Source organism: Suncus etruscus, chromosome 2 (genome assembly GCF_024139225.1).
Source record: "Suncus etruscus isolate mSunEtr1 chromosome 2, mSunEtr1.pri.cur, whole genome shotgun sequence".
Taxonomy (NCBI): domain Eukaryota; kingdom Metazoa; phylum Chordata; class Mammalia; order Eulipotyphla; family Soricidae; genus Suncus; species Suncus etruscus.
The window spans coordinates 108727091-108740603 of NC_064849.1; positions in this window are offsets into that span (position 1 = coordinate 108727091).

A 13513-nucleotide genomic window follows, 5' to 3' on the forward strand; every position below is an offset into this window, starting at 1 on the left:
CTCAGCAGAGTGGAAACTTTACCCTTGTACCCAACAAATCCTACTACCTATATCTCCCAGTTAAGCATTCCAAGAAAATTTTACTTTATATTTTTTTAAATACAAGCATCTATTTTTGGCAAGATATTTATCAGTGACTACTCTTATTCTATTTTAATGTATATCTTCTGCTTGTTTTTAATATATATTTTCCACAAATACTACAATGAATTCTATTTAGTAACCAATATTTTAATCTATAACAAGGAGCAACTTTTCAGAGTCTCTGCCTAATATGCATAAAAGCCAAAAGCATCGCATGAGCCTTTAAGCAAAAAAATTACTTTAAAACATTTTTTATTGAAACCAATGTGAATTACATGTCTTTTACGGCTGAATTTCAGGTACATCATGTCAGTGATTTAGGGCCATTACCACAACCAGTGTTGATCACTCTCTGCTATAGTTCCCAGCTTTCATCCCATACCTCCAGCCTTAGTACTCTGGCCAACTAGTGTAACAGGTCTATTTTGTGTTTATCTTGTTATAGTTTGGGACTTGTAATTATGTGGTCATTGACTTTGGCTTGGGTATTTAGTTCTGACTGTTTTTACAATAAGATTACTTTAATGGTAAGATCAGTAAGAATAGGAGACAAGAGATAAAATCAGATTGGTCAAGACTTTCCTCTGTTTCTTGGAGAAATAAGATAATTTCTTGGAGAAATAAAATAATATGGTGAAGAATTAGAAATGTGGAGACCTTAAGTTGGTGGATCTGACTGATTCAGCTTGATGCTTTACTAATTTGAAGTGTTTAGGGGATGGCATGACACTAAGGACTTCAGTTATGAGACAAGTATGGGTCCACTGAACTTTACTCTGGCATCTTCATTTATTAATAATCAAAGAATTCCTTCATTACTGCTCATTCTTTATTCTCTTTCATTTGGGCCACCCCCGGCAATGCTCAGGGGTAACTCCCAGGTTTGTTGTACTCAGGGATCACTCCTTGCAGTGCTTGTGGGAAGTATATGAAGTGCTGAGGGGATCAAACCCAGGTCAATCACATGCAAGGTAATAGGCCTGTCTGCTGTGCTATCTTTTCAGCTCTTCATTTGCTTATTCTCTAAAACCAGAATGAAGATCATGAGATGGACTGCCTATACAGATGGTAAAGTTTTTCTGAACATTTTATGTTAAAATAAAGCCTACAACATCATTTCTTTTTTTGTTTTGTTTTGGGGGGGCTACACCTGGTGACGCTCAGAAATCGTTCCTGGCTTGGGGACCATATGGGACACCAGGGGATCTAACTACAGTCTGTCCTAGGCTAGTGCTGGCAAGGAAGACTCCTTACCACTTTGGACCTCCACTCAGGCTCCATGCCATCACTTCTTATTTACTCATTTTGGTCACCTGTTGAACATGGGCTGTAAAATTCAAGAAAAATTTTGTCAATTCCTGCAGTTTCATACTTCTTAATTAACAACTCATAAAGTTCATGCTTCTAATATTTTGATTACAAGTTGTGGAAATTAAACCTACTTGGAAAATCAGCTTTGAAAACAAAGGTAACATTGATGTTTAATGAGAAAGGGTACTGAGCAACTACAAACTATTATTGATAATAACTGTAACTTCTAAGTACAAATATCTTCTCCCAGACATTTGCTTGTTTTTATTCTTTATGTGATTTATTTTGACTAATACAATATTAAATTTTAATGTGACTTAACTAGTGTTTCACTTTAGAATGTATGATGTTTGGAAAATAGGAAAAAATCAGGAAAATCAAAGGTAGGTGGATAAAAGATTAGAAAAGAGAAATTAATATGCTGATGAGCAGAAAATAACCAATGTATTCCTTATATAAATATATTTAAAAGGGATGAAGGAGAACAAGTGACCACAGACTTATATAGTTTGCAAGAAAGCTAAAGACATAATATTTAAGAACAAAATCTTCAGGACTGGAGCGATATCACAGAGGTAAGGTTTTTGCCCTGTATGCAGTCAACACTGGACAGAGCCCGGTTCAATTACCAGTGTCCAATATGGTCTCCCAAACCTGCCAGGAGAGATTTCTGATTGCAGGGCCAGGAGTAACCCCTGAGCACTGCTGAATGGGACCCAAAACAAACAAAACAAAACACCAAAATCTTCAGGTGAAACAATACGGACAGGGGTTACTGGCCTTGCATGTTACAGGCCCTCATTCTATCCCCTATACAGCATAGTCCCTTAAGCACCACCAGCAGTAAACCCTGATCACATGTCAAAGAAGTAAATACTGAGCAGCAACCAATAACATACTGATGTCAATAAGGTATATTAAAAAATAAAATTTTATAAAGCTTCACACTTTTTGCACCATGAGTAGATTTTGGGATATAATTTATGCTAACATGATGGATCATAATATGCTAAACTTATAAAACCATTTTTTTGGCCTTTTTTCTGTCTTCATCCAACAGAACTACACTTGAATCATCTTGTTCTGCCTCATAAATTGAGAGGGAAAATAAAAATGAATGGTATCAGGACCAAACAGCCATATGAACATTGAATGGAAATAAAAAATGATTAGACTTAAATACCCAACCCGAAGTCAACAACAACGGAATCGATACTTTATCTACAACAAGCTATATAGAGAGAGGAACAGCTACACTAGCACTCCAGGGGGCAAAGGAGGGAGATTATGGGACACATGCTGAGAAAAGGGGTGGTGGGAATGGCCCTGATTCATTGTCACCATGTACCTTAAATATTACTGTGAAAGATTTGCTATTCACTTTGATCACAATAAAAATTATTTTAAAAAAAACCATTGTATTTAATTTAATTTTTTTTGTGTGTGTGGTTTTTGGGTCACACCCGGCAGTGCTCAGGGATTATTCCTGGCTCCAGGCTCAGAAATTGTTCCTGGCAGGCACGGGGGACCATATGGGACGCTGGGATTCGAACCGATGACCTCCTGTATGAAAGGCAAACGCCTTACCTCCATGCTATCTCTCCAGCCCCATGTATTTAATTTTATTAATCTACCAACTGCTATACCCAAATATCTTTTCTATACTTATAAAAAATTCAAAACAAATAATCACTAGCCCACTGAGATTAGTATAAACAGTCACTATTTTCCATAAGTATGGAGCAGTGATAGAGCTGATGCCTGATGTAAATTATATACAACAGAAGTGATCCCTTGTAAATCCTCCCAAAAGCAATCATCATTGAATTCTTATCCATTCTATGCTGGGTAGGATACATTTCACAGCATTTGAAATTTTACACATTTAAAAAATCTTTTAGAGCTGGCATATAATCAGGATAGGAACCTTGTGCTGACCTATGGAAGATGAAAATATTTAGAAGCAGAATAGAATAGCATAGAAAATGTAAATAATTCCCAAATTATAATAAAACAAAGCTCTAAAAATGCTCTATACTTTGGAGATAAAGTTAATTTAAACTTGACATCAAAAGTGCCTGCCTGTAATTTAAAACTTATTCACTACTTACAAATTGAAAGGCTTTGGTCTATAATTCCACTCTTCTTTGCTTCAGTTTTCTTTTATATGCAGTAAATCTTTTCTAATGAAGCTTTTCTGAGAAAAGTATTCCATAATATATAAGAGACTTCAATAATGATATTATCATTACTGTAATTACTATTTCACATATCATAAGTTTTCAGTATATTAACTTGAAGAATTCCATATTGTTTGGGTCTTATTGCATTCTCACTGAAATAATTTGAAATTTATGATATTTGTTTTCTCAAAATAGTAAAGTTATATAACACAGATTTTACAGCCAGTTCTGGTGCTTGATAAGAGTATAAAACTAGAAGAAACAAACTATCTCTTGTTTTAAGCTTACATAATAGAAAGATAAGCCCAGAGTTAATATTGAAAATTGATTAAGAAAAAAAGAATAATAAAAACATACAAATATAGTATTTAATCAACTTTGAAGAAATAAACGTATAAAGAAACTAAGATGACAACAAATTGAGTGAGTCTTCTATTAGAATGATTATGAATTTTAGATTTTCTCCAGGATAAACCTCTCCCTGCAATAAGACATACCCTAAGAGCAGGGAGAAGTTTTAAAAGTTCAGTTCCCTAGGTTGGTATAATAACATACTTATGAGATTTTGACACTCAGTTTTAGACCCAAAGAGCAGGAAATATATCGGTTATGTAACACAAAGGTTAAAAAATAAGATAACTGAGGGAAAGACCTTTAAGTAAAGAAGAGGAATGGTGAAATATCAGAAAAGAAGCTACAAATGGATAATTTTTCAAAGTTTTCAAGAGACAAGATTGGGGACTGGCTCATAGATGAGACCACCCACTCCAGAATAGCAAGGGACTAACTAATCATCAATGGAGTACGCCTGACAATTGGGAGAAAAGCTTGGCATAGAGAAAACACAGAGTTCAGGAAGGTCATTAAAACTCAAATTAGAAGGAAGGAAATATAAGCCATATTTCAGCCAAAGTATTAATCAGAGCTTTCAACCTCTAAAATACCCTTCCAGAAAAGAGTAAATTTGAACTTAAACTACTCTTATAAAAACAAGTATTTCTTTTTCCAAGATATATCCAAATAAATAATAGACACAAATAGAGATAATGTTTTAAAAATTTACATTTTTGTTCAATAAATTATGTTTACATTTATAGTTACATATTTAACCTATGTCATATTTCATATATTTTTTGAAATAGCTGTCCACTTCCAAGTTGATGAGTAGATTAGTTGCAACTATTTATTGTGCTATTTCTGTATAAATGACAGATAAAGCAAGCCACTTTTAGGGGAATATCATTAAGTTATATATGTAAATTTACAAATATGTAAATTTTCCTCACGATACCACTTTCTGTGTGTCCCACAAGTTCAGACTTATGCACCTAGTTAAGAGACACAGAGTGGCAAAATTGATTAGAAAATTAAACGCAATAATTTTCTGCCTATAAGAAACACATTTGAAAAGTGAGAGCAAACAGTGACCCAAAATCAAAGGTTGGAAGACAATTATTAAATCAAACAAATACCTTTAAAAGGCTAGAATGGCCATATTAGTATCAGATGACACAGAATTCAGGCTTAAAATGGTTATCAGAGATAGAGTGTTAATAATCAAGGGATATATGTACATCAGAAATCTAGTCCTGGGACCAGATTGGTAGCACAGAGGTAGGGCGTTTACCTTGCATGTGGCTGACCTAGGATGGATGAGGGTTTGATCCTCAGCATTCCATATGGTCACCTGAGCCAGGAGCAATTCCTGAGCACAGAGCCAGGAGTAACCCCTGAGAAACACCAAGTGTGTCCCAAAATAACAAACAAACAAACAAATAATCTAGTCCTAAACATTTATGCACCCAAGCAGAGGTCAAAAAAATATTTTAAACATTTACTAATAAAGCTGAAGTAATCAATAGTAACATAAACTTCAACACCACTCTGTCACCTCCTGATAGATCAACCATGCTAAAACATAACAAAGTTAAACTGGCTGTAAATAAAGAAAAGGAAGAAATTGTCTTAGTAGATATATATAGGGTTTTTCATCTTTAGAAATATGACAATATGTTATTCTCCAATACACATGAGACATTCTTCAAGATAGACCATATGCTGGTCCATAAAACATAGCTACATAAAATCAAGAGAATAGAAATTGTATCAGATATCTTTTAGGACCATGATGCACTAAAAATAACTTTATTAAATAACCTTAAAATCTGGAAATTAAACATTTCACTACTGAACAACCATTGACAGAAACAAAATCAAAGAGGAAATCATAATATTGCTGAAAACAAATGAGAATGAAGGAATTAATTGTCAGAATGTAATATTTTAATTTTTTAGAATTGTATATGTGACTGAATTTAAGGCAGTGACAATGGGGTTTTGGTGGAAAATCATGTCCTGCTACTAAAAAGGCAGCACAAGTTCTACTTTGACATGGAGAGTTCCTAAGCTCTCTCCTTTTCCAAAAGAAACATCAGAAAGGTCACAAGTATCCCTATCTTCTTCAAATCAAAGAGACAGAACATTCTTATTAAAAAAAATTAACAATCCACAGAAATCAGATGGCTTAGGAACCACATCATGCTAAAAGACTTTCACAAAATTTTTCACAAGAGTTTCTAGTGGTTATGAAGTATTTAAGGTGGAGAGAAAGGAATTTTGCTCTCCAGCAAAAAAACTACCTACAGCCTTCCCCTTGAATCAAACATCTTTATTGGGGAATAAAACTAGTACATGAATACATGTTCAATCAGTCTTGTTTCCCTAGCTGCCCATTTTTTATTTCTTTGGAAAGCTTTTTCTTCCTTTCAGTAAATGCTCAGTATTCAGATACTACTGGAGCTTATATAAAATCCCTTTGTCTTTTCCTCCAAATCTCTTCTTTTCCCAACAACATTACTTGCCCTACCTAGGTTAAAATTGTTCTCTGCTATTCTAAAACACACGCACAACTTTTCTTACATCAATTCAATCCAACATGGAGATTATTTTAGAATATATATGTGTTTATATATATGCATATTACATAAAATATATATCAGTATAAGGACTTTAAAGTGTCTATCCCTGAGAGATAAGTAAAATAAAATTCAGTTCAGTACCCAAGCCATTTTAAAAGCAAATGTACATCTTGCTTTTTAGAATAAATGGATCGAGGTAACAGACTTGATCTTTATCTCCATTGCTTCTCCCTTTGCAGTGTGCACTCTCCTGGATTGGATTCTTCGCCATTGTCCACATGGTAGAAAGCCATAAAGACTCAACACTTCTCATTTTTTTCTTAATACTCACATTCACACCAACTTAACACTTCCATATTCTTGTGCTATAAATGTCATTTTTAAATAGTCTACAGAAAATTTGCTATAGTCACACTTGTACTGCATATTTAATTTTTATATAAATTAGTTCAAAGACAAGCTCCTATATTTTATCCAATTTTCCACAAGCACTTGACAGATAAATCCACTGGTACTGATGGAATCCTATTGCAATGCAGCCATTTCCTGCACTTCCTTAAATAGACAGGTATATATTCCTAACTACCAGAGTAAGCCAAAATACGTTACATATACATTTTTAAAATTATTATATTGACTAACTCACATGTCTTTTCAGGATTAATCTACTATCTGCCATTAATACAAGATATATAGCAATTTTTACTAGATAATACATTATTTTTAATGTTATATGTTCATTACATACAAAAAATTATCTCAACATGTTTTTATTTTATTTGAAGAACTGTTTCATTTTATTTGGAAAATGGGATATCACTCAGCAGTGCTCAAATATTACTTTGGCATAGTACTTTGCTTTTGTTCCTAGTGGTGCTCAAAGGACCATGTGAAAATGGGGAAATCTAACCAGATTCGCAACATCTATTTTTTTTCCATTTTCGTTGATTAGAAAAATATTTGAAACTGACTCCTATTTATCAACTAGACTCTTGATTACATAATACTTCTTACATTATATTACAGCATGACACTTATTTCCTGTTCTATACTCCAAAGAAGAACATTTCAGGAAAATAACAAGGTGTAACTCCCAGGAGATTTTCCAAATAACTCTCTCTGCAATAGTTTGTCTCAAAGTCTCTTTCCAGAGGATTCTATTCATAATACACAACAAAATTGCCTAAATCTCTCCCTCTGTAAATTGAGTTTTTTTTCACCCCCAGAGCACCCTCACCTCCCTAGATACATACCTCTTAGTGATAAATATCCTTTTCTTAGTGTTAGGAAAAGGAGAAAGAAGAGCCTCTAGAGAGACAGTTCTATAAATTTCAGTGTGTTCATTAGAAATTCAATGAACAAAAATAAAGTCTATTTAAGTGAAATTACAAAGAGGTAATTATTTTTCTGGCCACCACAAGAAAAAACTAAAGTGGACCAATACCAAAAAGAAGCTTATCTCAGAATAAAACATTTTTGATAATTAAATCATTATCTGAATTTTCATTTGAATTACTTTATGTGTATTTAGCCTCACAGTATAAATCTGTATGCCCTTTATTTAAAATAATTCTAATAAAACTTAGTAAGATTAGATTCAATTTGAGGTAAATTTCCACTCCAAGATACTAAGGGACTCCAGTGAATTTGGTATTTTAGCACTTTTTCTGAAAAAAAAAAGGAAATTACAATTAATAATGCTTAATTATTTAATTTTTAAGTAAAATGCATGGGGAGAAAACACAACTTTTTTTCCTTTAATGAGAACACCATGGTTAAAAACAGTTCCACTCTTCTATTCATTTCTCCAAAACACTACATAAAACCTGGAAGCTTGGTTCTATTTAAAAGATAAAGTGAAAACATTTTTTAACAGTACACACAAAAAGAGAGTGAAATGAGAGCAATTTCTAATGTGATATTTCCCAGTTTATTATTGAAAACATTCTAGCCACCTGGATTCTAGTACCATTTTTGTCACTAACTTGCAATGTGACCTTTGAAAGTCATTTCAGTCCTGAAAACCTCACTTTTCTCAATATGATGAACACAACTCGACAACCTTAAAGACTATTATGTTCAGATAATAGTAAGAAATGAACAGTCTGATGACCGTGTGTAGCATTAGAATGTTGCACTAAACCCTGTCATTAAAAGAATAATAAATTACAATACCTAAAATGTTTATTTTATTAATTTGTTCATTTATTTTTTGGTCTTTGGGCTACACCCAGTAGTGGTCAGTGGTTATTCCTGGCTCTGCTCTCAGATATCACTCCTGGTAGGCTCAGGGGAACCTTATGATATGTCTGAGATGGAACCCCAATCAGGTACATGCAAGGCAAGCTCCCAGTCTATGTGGTATCTCACGGGTCCAGTACCTAATTTTTTTCAATGGGATAACAACAAAAAAATGTAAAGGCTTTACATAGTAGGACATAGGCTCAACATAATGTTAAAATCTTAATAAATATCCAGAAAATTTTTAAAATATAAAATTCCTACTGTGTAATACTGTCAGATTAAATAATATTTCATTGTTCTTTTTATTTTGCAATCACTGAAAATATTTCGTTTATGTAAACATTATATTTTAGATTTAAAATAGTATTTTTGACTAATCTAAATGTATATTTGCATTTTATAAATATGACATTAGGGGTCAACACTCAGAACATTAGGTAGGTTACTCGTGTTAGGTCTTAGGTGACTAGCCTGGGTTTGATCCTTGGGACCCCATTTAACCCCATGAGCCCTCTAGGAGTGATCCTTGTGTACAAAGGCAACACACCACCAGGGGTAGCCCAAAAAGCAAAACAAAGATAGTAATTATTATTATTATCACTATTATTATCATTCCATTAAAAAAACTCTTACATTATTGCTTTATTCAAAATCAACTCAGAATATTTTTTTAATTTTTATTTAAACACCTCAAAATATTGTTTATACTGCAGGTTTTTTTTTTACAGAGAAAGTTGTTATTATAGAGTTTACAGTCATACAATGTACAATATTCTTCAGGGTGGTCAGGGCTTATTTCTGGCTCAGTGACCAAGAATCATTTATAGCTGTGCTTGTGGGGCTCTATGGGGTGCCTAGGATCAACTTCACATTGGTTCCATATAAGTAAAGGGCCCTGCATATTGTACTGACCCTCAGAATAATGTTATCTTTCAAAAAAGTTAAATTCATTTATAGTGACAAGTTATACTACACTCAAAATAAACACACAATACAATGTACTACCTTTGAAATGAATATTTCAAAAGCAGAACTTTTAAAAACTACTGGGAAATATTTGATGTCGTGATACAACTCTGAATTCAAGATTAAATCCAATATATTTCTCACACTTTGATCTCATCCTTTAGTAGCTCAATATTTAAATACATTGCTGTGAATTTTAAGTTTATAAAGGTTTACTTTATGTATCATGTTGACTAATAATAGTTTCTAATTCAAATTATGGTTTATCTTAGTTTATGTGTTTGCTTCAGCTATTCAAGGTTGTTTATTGTTCCAGATGAATTTCAGAAGTATTTGATCCACTTCTTCGAAGAATGTCATGGGTATCTTAGGAGGAATCGCGTTAAATCTGTACAATGCTTTTGGAAGTATTGCCATTTTAATGATGTTGATCCTGGCCAGGCTCTTTTATGAAATTGAAAAAACAGGAACACTTCCAAATAGCTTTTATGAAGCCAACATCACCTTAATACCAAAACCTGATAGAGATGCTGCCAAAAAAGAAAATTACAGACCAATATCCCTGATGAACACAGATGCAAAGATCCTCAACAAAATCCTGGCGAACAGGATCCAGTGCCTCATCAAGAAGATCATTCACTTTGATCAAGTAGGTTTCATCCCAGGAATGCAAGGCTGGTTTAACATCCATAAATCTATCAACATAATACACAACATAAACAATAAGAAAAATAAAAATCACATGGTCATATCAATAGACGCAGAAAAAGCATTTGATAAGGTTCAACACCCATTCTTGATGAAAACTTTCAGCAAGATAGGAATAAAAGGAACCTTTCTCAATATAGTTAAAGCCATCTACCAGAAGCCAGTGGCAAATATTATCCTCAATGGAGATAAACTAAAATCCTTCCCTCTAAATTCTGGACTTAATCTTCTATCCCATTAATTTCTACAAGCAGTAATTCTATTAAATCTTCTAAATTCTTTAATATTTTCTAAATCAATTATTTCAAAATCAGAGTGGAGTAATGTTGACATATTTCAATTTCTTAATATACTATTTATTTTTGTAATTAATATTAGTTAAACTTGTATAGATCCAGGGAAACAGTACAATATAATAATACTGCAGATAGGACACTTGCCTACATATGGCAGAATCAGACTCAATCACAACACCATATATGATTTCCAGATCCCACCTGGAATGATCCATGAACACAGAAATGGGAATAAGATCTGACCACCTCAAGGTGTGTCCCAAAACAATAAATTCATAAATAATAAATAAAAGTTGTAAAAAATATTGGTGATGTAGTTGCTCACTTCCTTGTTTATAAAATCATTTATCCTAATAGTTGAAGATATTCATGTTTAATATATAACAAAGTGAGGAAAATATGACTGTATCAGAATCCCATACTGTTAGCACTTTTTTACAATGAAGCTAAAAATGAGATGAACAACTTTGGTGTTTTGAAGTTATTCTTTCATGTGCCTGCAGAGGTAGCTGAGAGATGCTGTGGGTGTCAGGGGAGGATGATCTGCTTAGTGCTGTGCCCTAAGCCCCCATGCTGAATTTAGGATTTATTGACTACCTACTGGTTCCCCAAAATGTCCTTTTCAAATAATCTTCCTGTGTATTCTGATGTTTGCCATTCTTCATAACGATTAGAAATACATTTTATCAGGACTAAAGATTGCAAAAATAATGATTATGTATGCAATCAACAAAAAGTAAATACTGAAGGTAACAAAATGTTCTGAGTTTTTATAATGGAGTACAAAGAATGTTTCAGCGTCTGAAAAACAAAACCCATTTTGTAATTTCAAAGTATTTTTCAACAAGCTCTGAACATTGAAAAGTATTTCTACTCAGCTGATAATAATAGCAAAAGGGTGACCAGAAAGTCCATAGATATTCATTTGTAGTGAATTTATTATGAATTTTATATTTACAAATTAAACTACAATTGCTTGGACAGGAGAGAATGCAATAAATAATGATAGCTATAAAAGCAATATTTGATCAAAGGTAAGGTTTCTAGGTGAGTGACAGGCCTGGTGTTATTATAAAAGTAAACACCGCTTTAAAATAGTTTAACTAACCATTTAACTATAATCCTATTTTTATAAAATTATAAATAGATGTCAATAATGTTTGTAATTTAATAATGTACTTGGTAGAGAAAAAAATCATACTATTAATGTATTAATATATTATTAATATATTAATTTATTCATATTAATATATCAATTATATTTTAAATGAATAAATGCAAATTTATCTAAAATTATGTATGAACATATAATTTCCATTTACAATATCCGACAATATATTCTCTAACTTATTTAGTTTCTTCAGGGAGGTATGTAGTAGAACTTAGGAATCAATAAAAGCACATATTGACCAATAATGCCTATGAAGAGAGTTTCACTTCAAGGAAAAAGTTAAAGATCACAAAAAATGTTATAAGGTGCTACCATGATGATGGTGGTGTTTAGTTTTGGTCAAGTACTTTTTACCCATTCTTTTCTACAATCCTATCACCCAGCCAAAAGATAGCATTTACTCTCAATTAGCTTGTTTTGAGACCTATTTTTTTTTTGCCTATTGAAGGTAATTCTGCACCCTAACTACTCTCTTTGCTTTAAGCACTCAACGTTCATGAGAGTAAGCAACAGATTTGACTCATTTCTCTTTAATAGTAGGTACAAGTTCTCTTCCTTTCACTGCTGCGCTCTTTTTGTCTTACTTTCTACGTGGTTCATCTATTGTTATCAAGAGTAAGATTGATATTATCAAGTGTAATTTTGAGAATAATGAAAAGAACTATGGGTGCTGTTCTAGATTTTCAGGTAGAATAGACAGGATAAAAAGAAAAATCAAGTACCAGAGAAATAGTACAGCACATAGAGTCCTTGTCATGCACATGGTCATTCCAGTTATATTATCAGCATCACATGTGGTTACCTAAGTTCTGACAGAGTGATCCCTGAGCACAGAGGTAGGAATAAAGAAAGGATAAAAGATAAATCAATTTACTTGGTTATTTGAAGCCAATTTATTAGAGTCTTCCAGTAATTTACTTGGTTTTACCTTATGCTCATTGATAACAATAAGAAATGACTGAGCATTATAGGTAAGGAATACATCCATCATAAATATAGCTTTATATTTTTAGGAATAAGAACATAAAAGAAACCTTCTTGTTATAAAACACATCTGTAAACAATATTTTGTTATTAATTTGATTCTTAAAATGTAAATACAAAATGTTAATGAGAGATCCTCCATCTACAGAGATATTTTGAAAGTAAAAATATTTTACGGTTGAAAAGAGAGTATGGGATAAGATTCCTGAATAGTATGGGGTCAGCTGCAGTTGCATCACCTGCACTACATGGTCCCATGCATGTTGGATTCTGGATCCTACAAATACTGGCTGGGTAAACCAGGTAATCTAAAACACCACAGGACCCAAGCAGTACTGCATTCATAAGCCTAAGTTCAAAGTACTAGCAGCCTGAGGCAGCTTAGAATCACTGTAAAGGGCCCCTGAGCCTTCAGAACAACTGATGGAGGGATTTCTAAACATTATTCATTTCACAAATTTTTAGATTTATTGACATATATCAATTTATATTGTGCATGTTGTGATTAGAATCTTGACTGGCAGTATTTGAACTGAAGTTGATTCAGTCTGAAATTAATAAACTCAGGATAGAAAATTCACTCTTGCATTAAAAATATATTCAGTCAATGCAACCACTTCATAATAGTATCTGTACTCATATCTCATA